Source organism: Acomys minous, assembly GCF_964271855.1.
Source record: "Acomys minous genome assembly, chromosome: 1".
NCBI classification, from domain to species: domain Eukaryota; kingdom Metazoa; phylum Chordata; class Mammalia; order Rodentia; family Muridae; genus Acomys; species Acomys minous.
Window position 1 is genome coordinate 115,991,968 of NC_140483.1, and position 18,949 is coordinate 116,010,916.

Consider the following 18,949-nt stretch of genomic DNA (forward strand, 5'->3'; position numbering starts at 1 on the left):
TTAACACGGACATTTAACACACATTTCTTCAACTGTGCAATTTGCTACGTCCTGTTTATACACAATCCACGAATAAAGATGATGAGCTGGGTGAACTGACTATGAGTGTGTTTAATGAAACTTTCAGTTTGCTGTTTCTTTTCTGTAAAAATTCTATATTTATGGGACTCTCTTTCAGCTTAGTACAAATAAATTAATGCTCAGGAAACAAACGGCTACTTCAAGGCACCTGTCCCATGCAAAAGACGTTGGTGTGAGGTGATTACGGTCTATTTAGTTTGATTTGCAAACTGCTGTTAATTGTATAGTCCTTTTTGGAACAAGATGGAAAAATTCCAGGTTGCTCAGAAACCAATGATCCATCACCAAATGTGAGAGGAAGAGTTATAAACAAACAAACAAACAAAACCCCCTTTTGTTACGTGCCTCCTATACGCCCTGCATTTTTACATATTTTGTCACAGTATCTTCATGTAAAGTAAGAATGGCTTCCATTTGTTGATGAAGAAGCCACCTGCCCAAGGAGCTTCTCAGTGCAGCAGTCACAGTAGTGGCCAGAATGTGACCTGGTTCTGCTATTGTCAGGGCCACTGCTGCACATCCCACCAGCACTGAGTGGACAGAGCTCTTGGATCGCTTGCTAACTCATGGACATTTAATCCCTAATATGATCCTTGTAGGTGAGAGTTTTCCTTTCCTTGTGTTACAGACATGGAGATGGGTCTTTAGAGGGGAAATAAGTTACTTAAGCCACAGAGGAGGATTTAAATCAAGGTGACCAGAATGTCCAGAAATGTCCTTTGGTCATCATTTTGGCTCTTCTCATGTGTCCCAATTAAAGGAGGCCTTGCTTTTTTGCTTTTTTTTTTTCCAACCTTCTACTTTTAATAGCTTCAAAATGATATTTGCTTGGGTTCACTCAAGCTGGCACATAACCCAAGCTGGTCCAGCACAAGATGAGGCAGGTCCTGGGTGCAGCTAACTGTTCTTCTGTCTTGAGACCCCTAGCTCATTCACAGACATGTGAAGCCTTACTTCCCAGGTTCAGTCCTAAGGACTGAGTAACAAGAAAGGTATTATGGCCTAATGTGGAGTTATAACAGTAGCTGATCTTACTCATGTATCTACATGGAACCTAGCAAGGCACCAGGGCATGGCAAGGAGCTTAAGAGATAGTGCTTAGTTAGGCCAAGGGAATACACTCAAAAGTAGGGTGAGTTGAGCAGAGGTTAAATGGACTGAAGTTTCCAGACATGCTAGGACATAGGAGAGGCATTCAGACAGCAGAGGCCTTGTCCTCTATTGTGTTAAGTTTGGGCAGCTGTGAAAGAGCATAAGGAGAGGGGCCAGGTGTGTGTAGCAGGTCAGCCCAGGACAGAGGGTGTGAGCACAGCAGGACTTGGGAATGTGATCAGTTTTGTTGATCAGGTTGAAAGCTTTGGGAAATCTTTGAGATTGTTAGATAGTGGTATTGATCTAGGAAGCATACCTATTAAATATTAGGATAGAGTGCTACCAAGGTCTTTGCCACTTTTAGGTGTCCATGCTTTATAAGGGATCCTATCCAAACATCACGTTGTTTAGTTACTAGAATGTGCTTGCAATGAGCTGTAGCACTTCTCTCTAACTTCTCCTGTTCAGAGTGTTGGCTGACCCTCCATGCTCAGTACATTGCTCCATTTCCAAGCTACTGAACTTTGGTAGTTGATTTACATATTTGTAGGTCTCCTTTTGTCTCAGTTACATTTCTATTCCCGTGAAGAGACGCAATCAAGGCAGCTTAAAGTGGATTTAATTTGAGGGATCACTTACAGATTCAGCAGGTGAATCCCTGACCATCATGATAGGGGGCATGGTGCCAGGCGTGGTTCTGGAGAAGCAGCTAAGAGATTGCATTTTATCGGCAAGTTGGAGGGAAAGAGTGAACAATGCTTGGCCCAATGTGGCCTTTGGAAGCCTCAAAGCCCTCTCCCAGAGATACACCTTCCCCAACAAGGCCACACTTCCTAATCCTTCCCCCAAACTATTCCACCAAATGTTCAAATGAGCTTATGAGGGCCATTTTCATTCATAACACACTACCTTTCTATCTGCCCATGTATTCTTTTGTCAAGATCTGGTAGTCCCCAACTCTGGTCCTGGCTTGGTAGGTGCTGGGTCATTTTTGTTTCGTGAACCACTTTTTTTTTTTTTTCATGAACTACTTTTAGTCTTTAATAGTGGAGGGTCATTTTCAATATAAAAGATCAGGAGACCTTCAGATAGGCTTTAGAACGGAGCTTGTGAGTCCATCTGAGGCTTAATATTACCCTACTTGGGCAGACCAGAACACAATAGAACTCATGTTTTTACACTGACACTGACACTATAGCCTATAGTGACTCTGGTGTGTATGCACAGCTACAGTTGGGTGATAACCTCAAGATGTAGTAGGTCTCTTGTACACATATAAATATATAATTTCTGCCATGGGAGACATTGCATTTTTGATATGGGGAAGTTGGTGTGAGCAAGGACTTTCTTGCCTATTCTTAATATCTGTTTCTATCTCTACAATGACCAACACATGGAAGCTTCTTGGAAAATATTTGTCCAAGTAATTTTTTTAAAGATTTATTTATTATTTATACAGCATTCTGCCCACACGTGTGCATGCCCACCACAAGAAGGCACCGGATCTCATTACAGGTGGTTGTAAGCCACAATGTGGGTGCTGGGAATTGAACTTGGGACCTTCGGAAGAGCAGCCAGTGCTCTTAACCTGTGAGCCATCTCTCCAGCCCTTGTCCAAGTATTTTAAGAAGAATTTTCAAGATGACTCTCAGTCTTCTCACATTCCTTCAAGTTTCTACAGTTGGTTTTCCCTGCACATTTTTGACACATCTTCTGTCTCCTATATTTTACCATTCATGAGCTATCAAATTGTGGAAGTCATCCTCTTACAATGAAGACATTGGCTATGAACTAAATATTACTAGGCTAACCTTGGAAATCTATTAGCCCATCAAAGTTGTAGAGCAATGGAGTTGTTTCTCTGCAGCCATGGTTTCACTTTTGGAGGTCTTGGGGCATGTAGCCACAGCTGGCTGCTCTGATCCTTTTTAGGTATTTGAGGGTCTGGAGAACCATCCCATGAAGGGTTTTCATGTCTTACTGATGACGTTAGGGATTGTTAGGTTAAATAATGGTGACACTTGGTTATTTTTTTAAACCATGCATGTGAGGTACAATGTATATGCAACTATTGTGTACACAGTCAAACTTACTGACTTCCAGCATACAGTTCAGGAGTTGCACAGACATGGACAAGTAGCCACTATTCCAGCCAGGGTCTGTGTTTGCACCATCTGACATGCCTCTCATTTTACTTTGTAGTTAGTTCCTCTCCTCCCCTTTTGTTGTGGCAATCCTTCATCTGGTGTCTATTGATGGAGTTTGCTGCCTTCTCCAAAATTTTAAGTAAGTGGGACTAAACATTTAGTAGTTTGTATCTGGCTTCTTTCCTATGATGTAGTAGTCCTTTGTATTGTCATTCCTTTACATTGTCATTTGCATTAGTTTTTTTTCCTTTTCCTGACTATTATTTTCCATATAACATTTTGTCTATCCATTTACCAGCTTATGGACATCTGAATCATTTCGGGTTTGGGTCTCTGATGAATAAGGCTGCTGTGGATCTTCCTGTGTCAGTCTTTGTGTGGAAGCTGTATCTTTTAGTTCCTCATATCTAGGAGAATTACTAAGCCAAGTAAATTTGTTCTCTGATTTAGGAAAAAGCTACTAAATTATTTTTCGGAGAGCTTGTAATGTTCTGAATCTTCTACATAATTGCATTTTCAGAGTTTTATTTAACCGTTGTAGTAGCAGTGTCATGGATATCATTAAGGATTTTTTATATTTGTTTAAAATTATGCCGACAATTTCTTTGTGTATTTACATGATATTTTTCTTTGTTAACAATGTACTGAAATCTAGATCCTATGCGTTTTTCCTTAGCATGATTATTTCACAGTAAGATTTATAATAATTGTGAGTTTATATGAGGAAATAGAAGGAAGCTACCATTGTCTGCTCTTATGTACAGGGTATTGGCTCCCAGAAACTCCTCATTTGCAAAAGTCTGTGGATGCTCAAGTCCTTTTCATAAAAAGGCATTGTGTTTTCATAGAACCTTTAAACATCTTCCTTATACTTTTAAATCACTTCTGCCTGACTTAGAACACTGGTGCAATGTAGATGCTATGTAAATAGTTGTTACATTACCTTTAGGCATGAAAACACAATGTTCTGTACAAGTTCAGGTAGGATGAAGAATTTCCCCTCAAATATTGTCTAAGAACTATTTGTTAAATCGAAAGATAAGAACCCGTGACTACAGAAGGCTGACTGGACCTAATTGCATTGCAGTTTGAAGAAGTAAATCTCTCTGATGGATGCTTTCTTTCCTGGGCTATTTGTCTCTGCAGCATGTGTGGAGGCCTCTGTCCCCTGCTGCCCTGGTTAGTCGATCTTCCCTTTCACCCTTGCAGGCACCCTTTACATATGGGTGTGTGTCAGTTCACATGCTTTAGAGGAACCATCAGTGGATTTGCTAAACTGTCCCCACGCCCCCAAACACATATACTTCAGGTCACTGCCTCCGGCTTTTTGGATCTCAGTGACTGACGTAAATAGTGGGAGTCAACAGGCAACCGCTGATCACACTGCTGATCTCAGTGAACTGAACAGTTCTGGAGTTTTAGAGGATACAAACCAGTTGTTGTTGTTGTTGTTTTGAGAGAGAGTTTTCTGTGTAGCCTCGGCTGTCCTGGACTTAATTTGTAGACCAAACTGGCTTCAAACTCACAGCAAAATGCTGTATCCCCGAGTGCTGGGATTACAGGCGTGTGCCCCATGCCCAGTTGAGAATATACATTTTTAATGGTGAGTTTAATACTGAATGTTTCTCCAGTTCTTACTTTATACATTGCTTGTGTACACTTTGAATTCATGTAAAAATCACTTGAAACTGTATTTTAGTAAACCCTGTCATTAAGATCTGACTATGAACAGGAGAGAAATTGTAGTTTTGGATTACCCGAGACTAGAATATCCCACATTTTGCTTTAGTTTTCCATGGGCCTTCAGGATGTCAGCTAATACGAACAGTAGACCGAAAATGTAGACTATACTCTCTCTAGTGGTTAAGTTGCCTTGTGAAATGGCATTACTATTTATAGAATGTTTTTATTTACAATTATAAGCTCTTCAGAGCTGTGTGGAAATTAGGGATCAACTGTGATGTAATAGAGAAATGGCATGTAGGAAGTCTGAGAACTGAGGTGTGCTGGGTGGCTTTGGAACATAACCATTGTGGGCTCCCATATCCTCAGTAAGAGTGGGTGAGCCGTGCACATAGCCACTGGTCTCTAAGGCTTAGGGATAGATTATGTTAGTTACTGTACTACAGTGGCTTTGATTTCACAAGGCAACACTGGAGATAAACTGCATATGGATTTCTTGTGTTATTTTCCCTATCTCAGCCAAAATTGTGTGACTCTAATATTGTTGAATTATAATGGGACGTAGCTCTTCATTATTCGCTCTTCAAAAGTATGAAAATAGACAAGGATAATTGTAAAGATGAAAAGAAGTTCTGAGCCAAAAAAAGAAAGAAAGAAAAGACCCACTGGTTGCAAAATAGCATACCAGTTCAAAAACATTTATTTTATTCTGAGTCACAATGAATTAAATTGGGATCAAACATCTTGCAGATCAAAGGTACTCCAAAATAATTCTGCAAGTATATGATTTTATTGGTCTTAGCTCCAGAATCCCATATAAAATAGTGTTGTTAAAATTCATGGACCAAAGGGACCAAAGGGAAGCACTGATGATGTTGAGTCTTCATTCAGGCTCAATCTAGTGCTAGGTTTTACTCTGTGCCATTGTTGAGTATCCCAAGTGACCAAACAGAAGTAGATTATTCGGAAAGGTGAGCAGGTGACAATCGTGGGAGGTGGATTACTCTTAGGTGTTATTAAAGTAGTCATTTTCAGGCTTTCTCTCCAGTTTTTGAAGCAAAGATTCCAAGGCTTACTTTATTACTTTATAATAAACTTTATGTACAGCATTCATCACATATCACTCCAGAAAGGGGCACATGATGGTTGGGAATCTGGCAGAGACCCCATGTGATGTGGTCCTTAGCCATCATCTGTGGCGATTGCAAGCAATTCTTTTTTTTTTTTTCACTTTTGTTGAATGTCTATGATTTATACATCATGCACCAAAATCCATGTCTTCCCCCCAGTAAAATAAAACAAACAAAGAAAAAATCTTGTCACAGAAGCTGTAGTGTATCACACAGTATAGCCTTTTGCCCATATATGTTTACTTTGAAATGTTCATTGCTATGAGTCATGGGTCTGGTTGGAGGCCTACACTATTGTTACTGTATCCTCACTGGGACTGCTGTGGGATATCCAGTTGTTGCTCCGTGTCAAGGAGATTCTTAGTCTTTGAGTCTTCAGGGCCAGCCCCTTCATGTGTTCCAGCAGGTCATACATCGGGTAGATGTTGGGGTGAGGTCCACTCAGAGCCCTGGATCAGGGCCCACTCCCTTGTCCTCAGGGCACGACCTGCGCTTTCATTCCAGTGTCATCATGGCAGGGCAGGCTCTCCTGCTCCTCTGTCCTCAGGGCAGGACTTGCTCTCCCACTCCCTTGTCATCAGGGCAGGGCCGGCTCTCCTTCTCTGGCATTGTTGGGGCAGGGCTGGCTCACCTACTCCCACGTCATCAGGGCAGGGCTGCTGGCTCACCCACTCCTGTGTCCTCAGAGCAGGGCCCACCCTCCTACTCCTGTGTCCTCAGAGCAGGGCCCACCCTCCTACTCCTGTGTCCTCAAGGCGTGGTCAGCTCTCAGGCTTCCATGTTCCCAGGGCTGGCTCACCTGCTACGGCATCCTCAGGGCCAGCTCTCCTGCTTCTATGTCCTCAGGGCCAGCGCTCTTGCTCCCATTCAATTCGCCAGATTGTTGCTAGCTGTGAAGGCCTGGATGGCCTCCTACTCCTTTGGGTACTGGATCTTGTGGGCCATCAAGCATGTGGCAAGTGAAGGCACCTCAAAATCTTCATGGAGTAGCTTGCAGAAACCATTAATGTTGGCCCAGCTCAGCTTTTTGTGCTGGGGAACTTGTGCCTTTGTTGATTTGCACCTCCGAGTCTCTGGTTCCATCCTATGCTCCATCCTCCATAGGCTCCGCCTTGGTGCTGCCCCTAGTATCCACCTCTGCAGGATCCAGTGCTCAGCACTGAGCATGGTCCCAGCCTATGAGAGGAGGTTCCTGAGGCCTGAGTGTGGTCCCATGGTCCTGCGGTAGGAAGGCATGGATGATCCACATGACAGGATTTCTTTCTTTCTGGGAAACACCAGCACTGTGTTTTGGAGCTCTCAGTATGGTACTCTGGTGACTGTGCAGTCACTGCTGTTCTGCAGATCAGACAGAGTGTGCGATCAACACCATCTTGCATGATCTTGGCTTGGGTATTTCTAATACATTGCGATAAGTGTTTCCTCTGAATCAGGCCGCTTTTGGTTGTAAACATTTCTGTGTATCTCTGGAACACAGTCGTCCTCCTCAGAATGCACTGAGGACCTCATCTTTCGATCCCCAAGGACCTGTGCCCTGCACCCGCCGATCCTGCAGGCAGTTCTTTAGTTATTAATTATTCTTCTGTCCATGCGTGGAAAGGGACTCAATTAAAAAAAGACATCTATCCAGCCAGAAATTACTTTCCTTGCCTGCTGCCTTTCTTTCTTTCTTTCTTTCTTTCTTTCTTTCTTTCTTTCTTTCTTTCTTTCGTTTTTTGCGAGACAGGGTTTCTCTATGTAGCTTTGGCTGTCCTGGATTTGCTTTGTAGACGAGGCTAGTCTTGAACTCACAGTGACCCACCTGCCTCTGCCTCCCGAGTGCTGGGATTAAAGGCTTGCGCCACTACGCCAGGCTCCTCTCACTTTCAAGCAAAGAAACAGTCTTTTACTATTGTGGCATCTGACAGAAGCAGATGTGGGAGGAAGAGAGAGTTAAAATTTCCAGCACTGAGTCTTCTTATGAGTTGCCAGATGTCTGGATAAACATTGCTTTCATGATTCATCCAGCTATCCCCAAATATAGTTAGTGAAAGCAGTCACACAGTAGACGTGAGGAGCCACTTCCCTCAGGAGGCCTCACTTTCTCACCATCTTTTACAAAGGCAACATGTTGGTTAGGGCCAGCCACATGGCCTGGGCAAAGCTAATGTTTTCCTTCCTGAAAAATGAGGTCTAGTCTGCTTAATATATGGCATAGTCTAACCCCAGGCCCGTCCTCCAGCTATGGCATATAGGATCACTCTTATCTGAGTCCAGGGCAGTGATGATGTGCTTGGGACGCAGAGAAAGCTACAACACAAACACTGTCCTCCCTCTTTACAACACGAGCTGAGTCCTCCAGTGCATGCCCTCTTTCCTTTGCCAGTTCTGCTGTGCTGTGCTACCAGCCCCTTCCTGCTGCACCCTATGAGCTGGGGCCCTGGTGGGTGCAACAGGGGATGCTGAATTTGAAGGCCTGTAAATCCCAGGGTGATTCTTGGACCCCTTGTGGTTAGTTGAGCACATGGAGCAAACCTAGTCAGTTGTTGATTTTTGTTTTCTCGTACAAATGGAAAGCCTGCTACTATTGCTCAGTTAGAGTAGGGCTTTCAGCCCGTATTTCCCCTCAGAGTTTTAGGACATACAGTACTGTGTGTCATTCAGTGAAAACTGGTTTCATCTTAACACCCTCTGAGATCCCTTTTGCTCTCCAGCAGAATGTTTAGTCTCTGTTCATTTTCTTTCAGAAATCCCCAAGCCGGACACTGAGAACATCAGTCCTACCTTTTCTGAGCCTTGAATTGGAAGCTCCCGCTACTCTATGGCCTAGAACTAACTAAAAGGTAATCACAATTTAAAATCTATTATTAAACACACATATAAGTTCACACATAAGTAGCTGGGCATGATGGCATAAGCCTTCAATCCGAGCACTCGGGAGGCAGAGGTAGGCGGATCACTGTAAGTTTGAGGCCAACCTGGTCTACAAAGTGGGTTCAGGACAGCCATGGCTGTCATGTCAATACAGAGAAACCCTGTATTGAAAAACAGAAAACAAAACAAAAAAATTCACACATAAGTAAATATTCTATTATGTGTTGAACAAAATTTTGCTATTTTTCTTCATTTTTCCAGTTTCATTTGCTTTCCCTTTCTTTTTTCATCTCTTTATTTCCCTCCTGCTATCCTGTTTGGTTCCTTCTTTCTCTGTATTCATTCAGGACACATGTGTGGCATCCTTTCAGGGCCCAGTGCTTGCGGCACACACACCTTAAGCCTTCCTCTAGCCATCTGTGTGGCATGGAAGGGGCCACTGGAAACACATATGAAAACGGCAGCCCCATCGCCATTCAGATGCTTCTGGTGCTGGTCTGGCTGTGAGGCCAGCAATTATTCAGGGACCCACTCTTCCTCCTTCACTCTCTCCATTGGCCCTGAAACCAATGCCCTTCTGCCCTCTGTGTCCTGACTGGGCGTTGGCTTACAGTAACCTTTCCCAGGTTACCTGAACCCACTTTCTGTTTATCTTTAATCGTCACAGTTAGGACTGTTAAAATTACACATTGGGTAGACAGAGCAGCAACAGTGCTACTCCCCAGCCAGTTAACATGTGGACATTTCCACTGGGCCTAAGTCCTGACATGGCAGTTCCAAGAGGAACATTTTTTCTATTCCTGTCCTATGTCCCAGTAAAAGTCACCTTCTGTCCATATACACAAGTCTGTGTGAACCATGAATGCTTTTAACATTTAGACACAATCTGGGTGTGTGCTCATTCTTGACACTCTACTCTTCTGCGGGATGCAGATGGTAGCACTTCTTTCTCAGGGTTCTGCGAGTACTGAATGAGTTGGTATGTAGAAACTACACTGTTCTAGGTACACAGTGCACACCTTGTGAAAGGAAGCCCTCAGCGATAGTAATAAAATGCCCATGTCATCATGATGTCTTTGTAGCAGAGCAAATACCATAACCCCAAATGCTGGTGAGACCCTAATAGGAGGAGAGAAGAAGGCTACCAGTTCAGCAATCTCATTGTTAGTTCATTAATTGCCTTCACTTTGATCACAAAGATGCATTTGGAAAAGCTTTGGCTGTGATTGGCAATTGGGGTAAATAATTATGTTATATATTCTTAAATCCTTCTTTTCTTATCATTACTATCTAAATACAAAGGACATTATAGTCCTGGGTTTTTATAAGTTTAAAGCAATTAAAGATGCACATGTATTTGTTGTCTCTTATTAGATAATGTTTCTTATTCTTAAATATGAAATGTTCTAAAATAGTATAACCTTTACTATATTTACTTTTTCCAAACTTTAATGAGCAAACCAACCAGAAACTGAACAACACACATACTGTACATATATTAAACACAGCTTACTTACACTTTGGCTTTCTTTTCTCTGTCCTTTGAACTGAAAACACAGCTAAATCCATCACATTAGAGAATTTCCTTAAGCACTCATTTTATATCGCTTGCTTTATGTGCAGTTGAAATAAATAACATTTGTCAGACTAATGTTGTACAGAGCTGGGGTGCAGCTCAGGAGTAGAATTGTCCTCAGCATGCACAAGGCACTGAGTTCCATCCCTAGCAAAACACACACACACACACACACACACACACACACTCACTCACACACACACATAGACATACTCACACACACTCACTCACACACTCATACACACATACACACACTCATTCACACACTCACACACATTCATACACACTCACATACTCATACACACGCACACTCATTCACACACATATTCACACACATACACACACACTCACTCACGTACACTCACACACACGAGACCTATAAAGAAAAGAGAATATAATTATAAGTCACTGTGAGCCTCGTGCAGCATCTGACTCTAGCTGGCATGCTCCTCCTCTGTTCTCTTTGTCTCTGTGCCAGCATTGGATATGCACAGTGCAGATGAGAGCTGAACTGAAAAGGCTTGTAAGGACTGAGTGATTGAGAACCCATTTGCTAACTCCTGAGGACATGATGACTTTCAGATTTGCTTTCAGTACCCCTGGGAAGCAAAAATGTACAGAAAGTCATTTCTGTAGGAAGATGTGTGCATCTGAATGCAGCGATGTCAGTTCCGTGATGTTTGGGATGAGGGTGATTGGAGTCTCTCTCTTGCTTTCACCCTGCAGTGTTCCCAGGGCTCCTGGACTGTGATCTGGAACTCTTGAGAGGGGAGCCTGATGACAGGTCTATGTGAGAGAAGTAGCTAGCCTCGGCATTGATACCCCTTTCCTGTTATCTCTGTTGCTGTGGCCTCTGCTCTGGCACACCTGCCTAGCCTGTGCCTGGGAGTCCTCAGCCCTTTGGGGATCCCTGATGGTACTCCTCAGCCTCTGCTCTCTGAGCTGGTTTCATTGATGCCCTTTGTGCTATCTTTTCACAGATAATTTTAAAAGAAAGTCTTTTACCTCTACCCACACCAGTGTTTTCTGGACAAGAGGAGTATTATGGTTGAGGGTTTTTGTTTGTTTGTTTGTTTGTTTTGTTTTGTTTTACAAATCTCTGCATTTTGCAAGTAAGGTTTGGGCAGGAGTTGTATGTTCTGTTGAAAAGAAGACAAGAAGACGTGCTAACTTTAAGGTATGTCACTTGGTCCTGTGCTAGAAGTCTAAACCTGGGCTTGCCTTGTGTTCTCTCAACAGTAGACACCAGCATCTTTTTATTATGGTTTGTAAAGTTCATTTGCATTTTTTACTCCATTATTTTTGGAACATGGTCTGGGAATGGAGGGAGTCATGTAAGGGGAATTCTGAGTGCTTGTGGAACGCTCCAAGAAAACAAGTCTTATGACCTCAATTGCTCTAAGAACACAGAGTTGTTCTTGAAATGTGGTTTCATGCCCTACCCACGTGTAGCAGATAGGAGTGAGTTTACTTCAGATTACTCCTTATCGTTTGCTGCTGTTATTCAATTAAATGTTTAAAATATCCTTATATCTATGGAAAAATGATTTTGAGGCTTGCCCTTGTGATTGTGTACAGGTTGAACTCATGAGAATTTTACTCATGTGACCTTTCTTAACCCTCAGAGTATAAACTGTCTGGGGCTCTGAATAAAGCTGGCTATTGCCTGAGACTTTAGTTTGCCTCGTTTGGTGGCTCCATTCTCCCAGGTCCCACCTCCCATAGAGTGGTGGAACATTATGTGGTTATTTGAGATAGGTTATGGTTTGTCCTCTGAGTAAGCAAGTGAGAAAAACAAATGTTCTTCTCAAAGAGAAGTACAAAGTAAAAATTTCTAAAAACCAAGAAGTTAAGTTGCCATTTTGTGGGTAGTGAAGACAGTCTCCCCCCAGTACCTAAACGAACACTGCCCAGACGCTATGGTTTTCATATAAATATCTCTCTGGGGGCTCACGTGTCAAAGACTGCTGATGGTTTTGTTCAGGGAAGACTAGATCACGAGGGTCTAGCTTCACTAGTGGATCCATCCATGTGTCCACACTCAGTGGGCTATTAGAAGGGAGAGCCTACTGGGGTGGGTAGATGGGTTTGGATTTAAGAGCACTTGCAGCTTTCACAGGGGACCTAAGTTTGGTCCCCAGCACCTATATCAGATGTCTCACAACTACCTAATAATTCACTTGTGGGGGGGAGGTGGGGTGGGGAGCATCTGACATCTTTTGGCCTCTACAGGTACCCAGGTACCCATACATATGTAGCCTGCACTAAACAAGATAGACATACATTTTGGGAAAAAATTCTAAAAGAATGAAAATGGGAAGAGGAGGAGGAGGAGGAGGAGGAGGAGGAGGAGGAGGAAGTTGAGCCTAGTTGGAGGAAGAGAGGCACTGCTTTTGATGGAAATGCCTTTTCTTTTGCTCTTTCTTACCTCTTTGCTTTCTGGTTGTCACAAAAGTAGTGTGCTTTCCCCTCCCCTGCTATACCACTGTGGTATTTTTGCCTTGCTACAGGCCTTAGAGCATTTGGGCTTTAACACTGATCAAAAAGAAATCTTTATCCTTCTAAGTTGTTTTTATAAGGCATTTTGTTGCAGTGAGGAAGGCCTCAAGGGACCTTGGATTTCACCTCTGATTGTTTATCTCACCTGTGTGTCATCAGAGCAAACTAGGCGTGAATATTTTAATATGTGTTAACGTGAAGTTCTTTAAATTTTGCAAATGATAAGCATTCGAATAGTCTTCTCTGAGTGTGCCAATCTTCTTAATTTCTAGAATGCATCTTAAGTTGAATTTTGGGCTTGGTGTCTTATTATCAGGGTTCCCTTTAGGCATAAGAGGTGATGTTTTAATGACCCCAGTAGATGCTGGAGATAGTAGATAGCAAGGAACCCTGTATTTACTGTCCTGTCCTCTGGAAAAGTTTTAACCTGTAAAATAGTTACAGCGTGAGATTAATGACAGTAGGGAACAACATGATAAGAGCAGCTGCAACAATATTGCAGTGTGTGTTTCTAACGCTGAGGCTGTTATTAAGTAAAATAAAGGTTTGCTAGAGTACAAGCACTGAACTAGCAGGGCAGCCACCTGATGACTGAGATGACTCTGGTTAGCAAGTGATTAACAGGTGAGGAATATACAGCGTGGATGCAGCCAAAGCCCTGATCAGTTTCTGGTGGCATGACGGCATGGGAAGGCATGGCCCTACTCAAGAGCTCTGTATGGTTTAGAGCACTGGGGCTGATTGATATATGTCTGAATTTTTTCATTTAATATATTTTTTTTGCAATAGTTGACTTGCCATTCAGGCTCCATTTCCCTATCCATTAAGGCACAATCGACTGGTGGATTCTGAGAGGGGGAAGGGGGAAGGGTCGGTGAAAAGATACCTCTGGTAGCTGTGAACTTGGCAAGAAACAGACTTCACAAGAGACAGCTTCAGTGAGACAGTAAATGTAATGGGGGGGGAGGGGTGGTAAGAACAAAGGCTACATAAACCTTTGGGGTTGGGTTGGGTAGCAGCTATGGAGTAAGTGTAAGTCATTGGCCAAGGCTAAGGTGTTGGGAATGCCTCATTTGCATGAGGAGGAATTCTAGGAGCTGGGGGGCATGGCTGTATAAGGGGAGAGGAAGTTTAACCTGGCTACCAGGCTACATGACACGGGTGTGTGTGTGTGTGTGTGTGTGTGTGTGTGTGTGTGTGTGTGTGTGTGTGTGTGTGTGTGTGTGTGTGGCACAGGGCTACATGTGCTGGGACATGCAGGACCAGGGCAGAGGGGAGCACTCCTATTCCTGCCAGTCTCAGGACGAGATGTGTGGAGTTTGGCATGACTTGACCCCACTCTTGCTCTGGGCTGGCTTCCCTCACGCCCGTGGCTCCCTGGCTAACAGTTGACCACTTGCCACAGAAATTGTTGGAAATGAAGCCATGGCTTGGGGGTATTCCATTCTTCCTTTATTATGTTTGGTAGAAGACAGTCAGTAGAAGACAGTTTTTATATTCCTGACTTTTTAAGACCTTTATATAGTGATATGTCTTTTAAATGTCAGTGTAATAAAGCCATGGTGTGCTTCATATTTTTCCAACATAGTCTGTAGTGTAGGTTGACTAGCCATCTACAGCAGGTGCTTAGATTCTTCCTGCTCTATAGAATTCCCTTTAAAAACAAAAGCAGTGCCTTTAGTTTTTTTCCAGGTGTACGTATTCAAATGTGTAATCTGCCTTCCACCTTGCTTATTTTACTGATATAAGTCTATGATTTACAGGCCACATGCCAATCATAAATGATGAGGCTATGTTTTCAGGTAGAACGTTGCTTGCAAGCTTAAGTTTTTAGTGGAGTCTCTTTCCAGTGAGCACCGTTCTTAGCATTGTCCTGACTTGTTTCCTCAGTTCATTAGAATTGGAAAGCTACCATTTCTTCTCACTGTTGCCAAGGCCATCAAGCCTGTTGTCTTCATTGTCCTGCTGTTCACTGCCCATTGCAGAGTACCTCTGATCTCAGACTGCTCTAGTTTCTTTAGAGTATGTCACTAGACAGATAGGCATCGCTACAGAACAGCCCAGGTTGGAACTGACCGGGTTGAAATTCAGGGTACATTAGATCAAGTGAGTTCTTGATTTTTCTACTCAGTAGTTCATCCAATTTATGTGTATTCTGGGAAGATAATTACAGCCATTGAGAGACACGTTGGCCTTTTCTCACTGTGAGGTGGTTGATGATGCATAATGACCTCAGCCTCTCTTTGCTTAAACTCTAGGTCTAGGCTGATACTTACTGTAGACCCGGTGACAGTTGCTATCATTTCTGGCCATCAAACCTGGGATCATTGATGCTGACTTCTTTCTGCTCAGAACTGTCGTTTTATGCCTCTAAAGTCTTGAAATGTTTAAGGCAGAGAAGTACCATATTCAACAGCAACTGAGAAAGTTGAGTTTGTTTTCCCCTTGCTGGCCTTCACTATATTTAAAGCAGGAATGCCCTTTTCGAGGTTTATTCTTAGCTTAGGTACTCTTCGCCTAATTTAAGCAGTTATTAAAGCAACAGGTACATCACATTGTGTATTAAAAGTGCCATCCCCCTGCTCAGAGGGGGAGGAGCTTCGTGCTCAGCTCAGGAGTTCCTGCAGCCCCCTGAGGCTCTTCTCAACAGGCCTGTACCCAGCATTTGCAGCACCTTGTTGCAGAGACTTGGCCTTTACCTTTAAGAAGCCCACAGGTAATCTGCCACAGTTGTTATCCTGGGCACTAACTCTGCATTGGATGGACCCACAACCTGTTTACATGTTACTTTTGAGAGAAGTTACCTGAATGAGCTAGAGAAAGTCTTGTTGCTCCTTTTGAGTAATTCTCAGCCATGGTGTCTGTGTGCTTAAATTTATGCTGGGGTTGATCTGACCTGGGTTATGACACAGACACCACATCACAACACACACACACACACACACACACACACACACACACACACACACACACACACACACACGAGCATCTCTCTGGGCCTGCCTAACCCTGATCATCTCTCTTCCAGAGCTGCCTGTGTTTGGGTCCTGCTGACAATACAGAAGTTGTCTGACAGCCAGAGTATGGTGCCCATAGAGTCAGGTCCCCCTGTGAACATGGCCTGCCTAGTCTTAGTGTGACGGTTGGCTGGCAGAGGCAGTGCAGAGGCAGGCCTGAAGCTTTTTTCGGGTCTGTGTCAGGATCATCAAAGCCTTTGTATCCAGTTCTGTTTTCTGTTCCTTCCTTTTGAATTTCATATGACACAGACATACAAAATACTTACTGTGGTGAATTCTATTGGATTTACATAGTTTTGAAATTTTATCTAATGCTTTCTGATAGTTCTACCAAAGAGCCATTAAGAAATTGCTTCTGCGAATGAGGCTGTGTTGGGCTCTGGGCTCTTCTGGGTGATGGGGAAGATCACAGGGATTCTATTGCTGTTTCTGGTATGATCTTTGATGATTTAAGTCCCAGAGGGAGTCAGCCTCCTCCTTTGAAGGTCACCTCTTCAAAGGTCTTACCTTCCCCAGCACACTTGACCCGGGCAAATATCCTTCGTAAGCTCCCTCCTCTTTCTTCTCTTCTGAGAAGTTATTATTATGGGCATGAATAATGCTGTGCCAGGAGCCAATGCACCTGCAGCCTGTGACTACTGCTCATTTAGCAAGCAGATGGCAAGAGCACTCCGCTCTCCTCTAAGCAGTTCATTTACTGATATTTGAAGTGCTGTCATCACAGAGAAACCTGTGTCATTGGCCTGTGTGCAGGGCAGCGCTCCCCAAGGTTGCTTTGTGCATATATATATATATACACTCAGTTGTTCAGTGAGGCTGAAATGGTTTGCTTTAGTATACTTTCCCTTTCTCTGCTGTCCTTACTTCGGAAACCTTGCTGACATATATATGATCCTGTATTATTGAAATAAACTATAGCCATAAATGCTGTGCTTTGCCCTTGAAGTACACATTTAGGAAAGGGAAATTTATTTCATTTGGGTAAAGAAAGAACTCACCCTGTGGCCCACTCTGACCTGTCATGCCAATCCCTCTGGGCCATCTTTTTGGCTGAGGCTGACCTATATCAATATATGCCATGAAGATTCCTCTGGACCATTTTACGGGCTTAGGTATCTCACAGAAATTTAACCAGTTGAGTGAACAAGTGAGAATAAATGCAGAAATGAAGCCACCCTCTTCATTTAAAATGCAGTACTTTTCACTTTCATCTGCTTTCTCCATTTTTATGATTATGTGTGATCAGTGATTACGTATGATGAATGGGTGATGGTGAACTTTCAGCCAGCATGCTAACTGATCCATCCCACAGGTGGATTTGTCAGTGTTTTGAATTCTGCCTATTTGGGGTCAATGACAGTCAAGGACAGTGAGACCAGGTGATGAATCTTGTTTCTAGTTAGGTAGGAAAGTGAGAGCATTCCTCCGGATGAAGTCCACCACTCATAACAGGGGCTACCACTGTGATCAACTTGTGACACTGTTTTATGCTATACTGATTGCAGAGAAAGGTTTTAGATCAACAGCATTTTGTGATATTAAGCATCTTCTAAATAAGGACTTGGCCCAGACCAGTTCACCTGTGTCCTCTTTCTTGTTCAGCTATAGGATCCAATACTGCCATCTGCTAGGAAGCAGAACTCAGAATTGGAGGTCAGCTGGTCTGTCTTATATAAAATATGCCGTGGCCTGGCTTTCCAACTGACCTAGACTTATTTCCTGTCTAACCACTAAGGAGAAGGGACAGGTAAGGTAGGACTATTAGACCAAGTTCTCCTATTTACTCTTTGTTTCTTCCACACACTCTGCTGAGTGAGTTGCACTGATTGCATCCATGATGAACACATCCTGAATTTGCAGTTGTTACTTTCTGTGTGCTTGCAGGAAGCTGCTGTAGTAAAGAGGCCTGCCCCTACAGCAGAGCATCCACAGGGGCCCATTTGTTCTCTGGTTGATTCTTGTGGAGATGCCTGTTTTACATAGTCAGACCCTGAGTGTCCCTGCACTTCTTTACTATGTCTACTTTAGCTTTGCCCAGTGGGATCCTCCTGTCAGACTGCTTTAAAGAGGGGAACTAGGCCTGGCTGTTAGCTCAGTGACTAAAGGCACTCACCTCCCAGCCTGGCAACCCCCAACATCCCACACGGTGCAAGGAGAGGACCAGCTTCCCTCAAGTTCTCCTCTGACATCCACATATGGACACACACACACACACACACACACACACACACACACACACACCCCAAACAAACAAGTGTAGTACTATTTTTTAGGGAGTAGGGAACTACCTAAGTGACTGATGAGCCACCCTGGTGCCACATGCACCGTGTTGCGCCCTCCACTGCACTTGTCTAGCACATTAGATGTCATTGTGCCCGATGCAGGCAGTACAGCACATCTATATTTGATATTTAAGTCCTCCTTACAAATGTGTTGTGTGTGTGGTTTTCAGTATCTAAAAACCCTATCCACATCAAAATAGGTTGAAATACGTAAAGAGCACCTGATCATTCTGCAAGTTCCATGTCTGATTCCTAGCCGTCCATCTCCTCCACACTGCAGGCTGGCCTGGATCCCTGCAGTCTGGGAAGGTTTGCAGCTTGTACTAACATCCTTGCGCACTGGGCCCCAGGATCCAGACACTGATTACACTTCAGAGAAGGAAATGGTTCTCAGGGTAGAAATTTAGTATTCTGCGGACTGGCTGCCATTCAAATAGCATGAAAGGAAGCAGGCGCTCAGCTGGCAGGATCTAAGAGCCCTGGAACCGTGGCACCCTGCTAGGACTCGAGTCTTGTCCATGGCTGATTACATAATTTGGAGATGTCTGTCCCCTACGATGTCTCTCCCTGTGAGGGGAAGCAACAGGAC

The 18,949-nt window shown here is 43.5% G+C and overlaps 1 protein-coding gene across 2 annotated transcripts in view; it reads left to right on the forward strand.

Annotated features, from left to right (window-relative positions):
• FAM110B (family with sequence similarity 110 member B) overlaps positions 1 to 18,949 on the forward strand; it is a 134,642-nt gene that overhangs the window by 17,618 nt on the left and 98,075 nt on the right. Inside the window, exon 2 of one of the 2 annotated variants that reach the window (XM_084795315.1) lies at positions 8,860 to 8,955. The exons of the other annotated variant lie outside the window; for it this stretch is intronic. The gene's annotated coding sequence lies outside the window, so the exon portion shown is untranslated. The remainder of the gene's footprint in view (positions 1 to 8,859; positions 8,956 to 18,949) is intronic. 2 annotated transcript variants of the gene reach the window in all.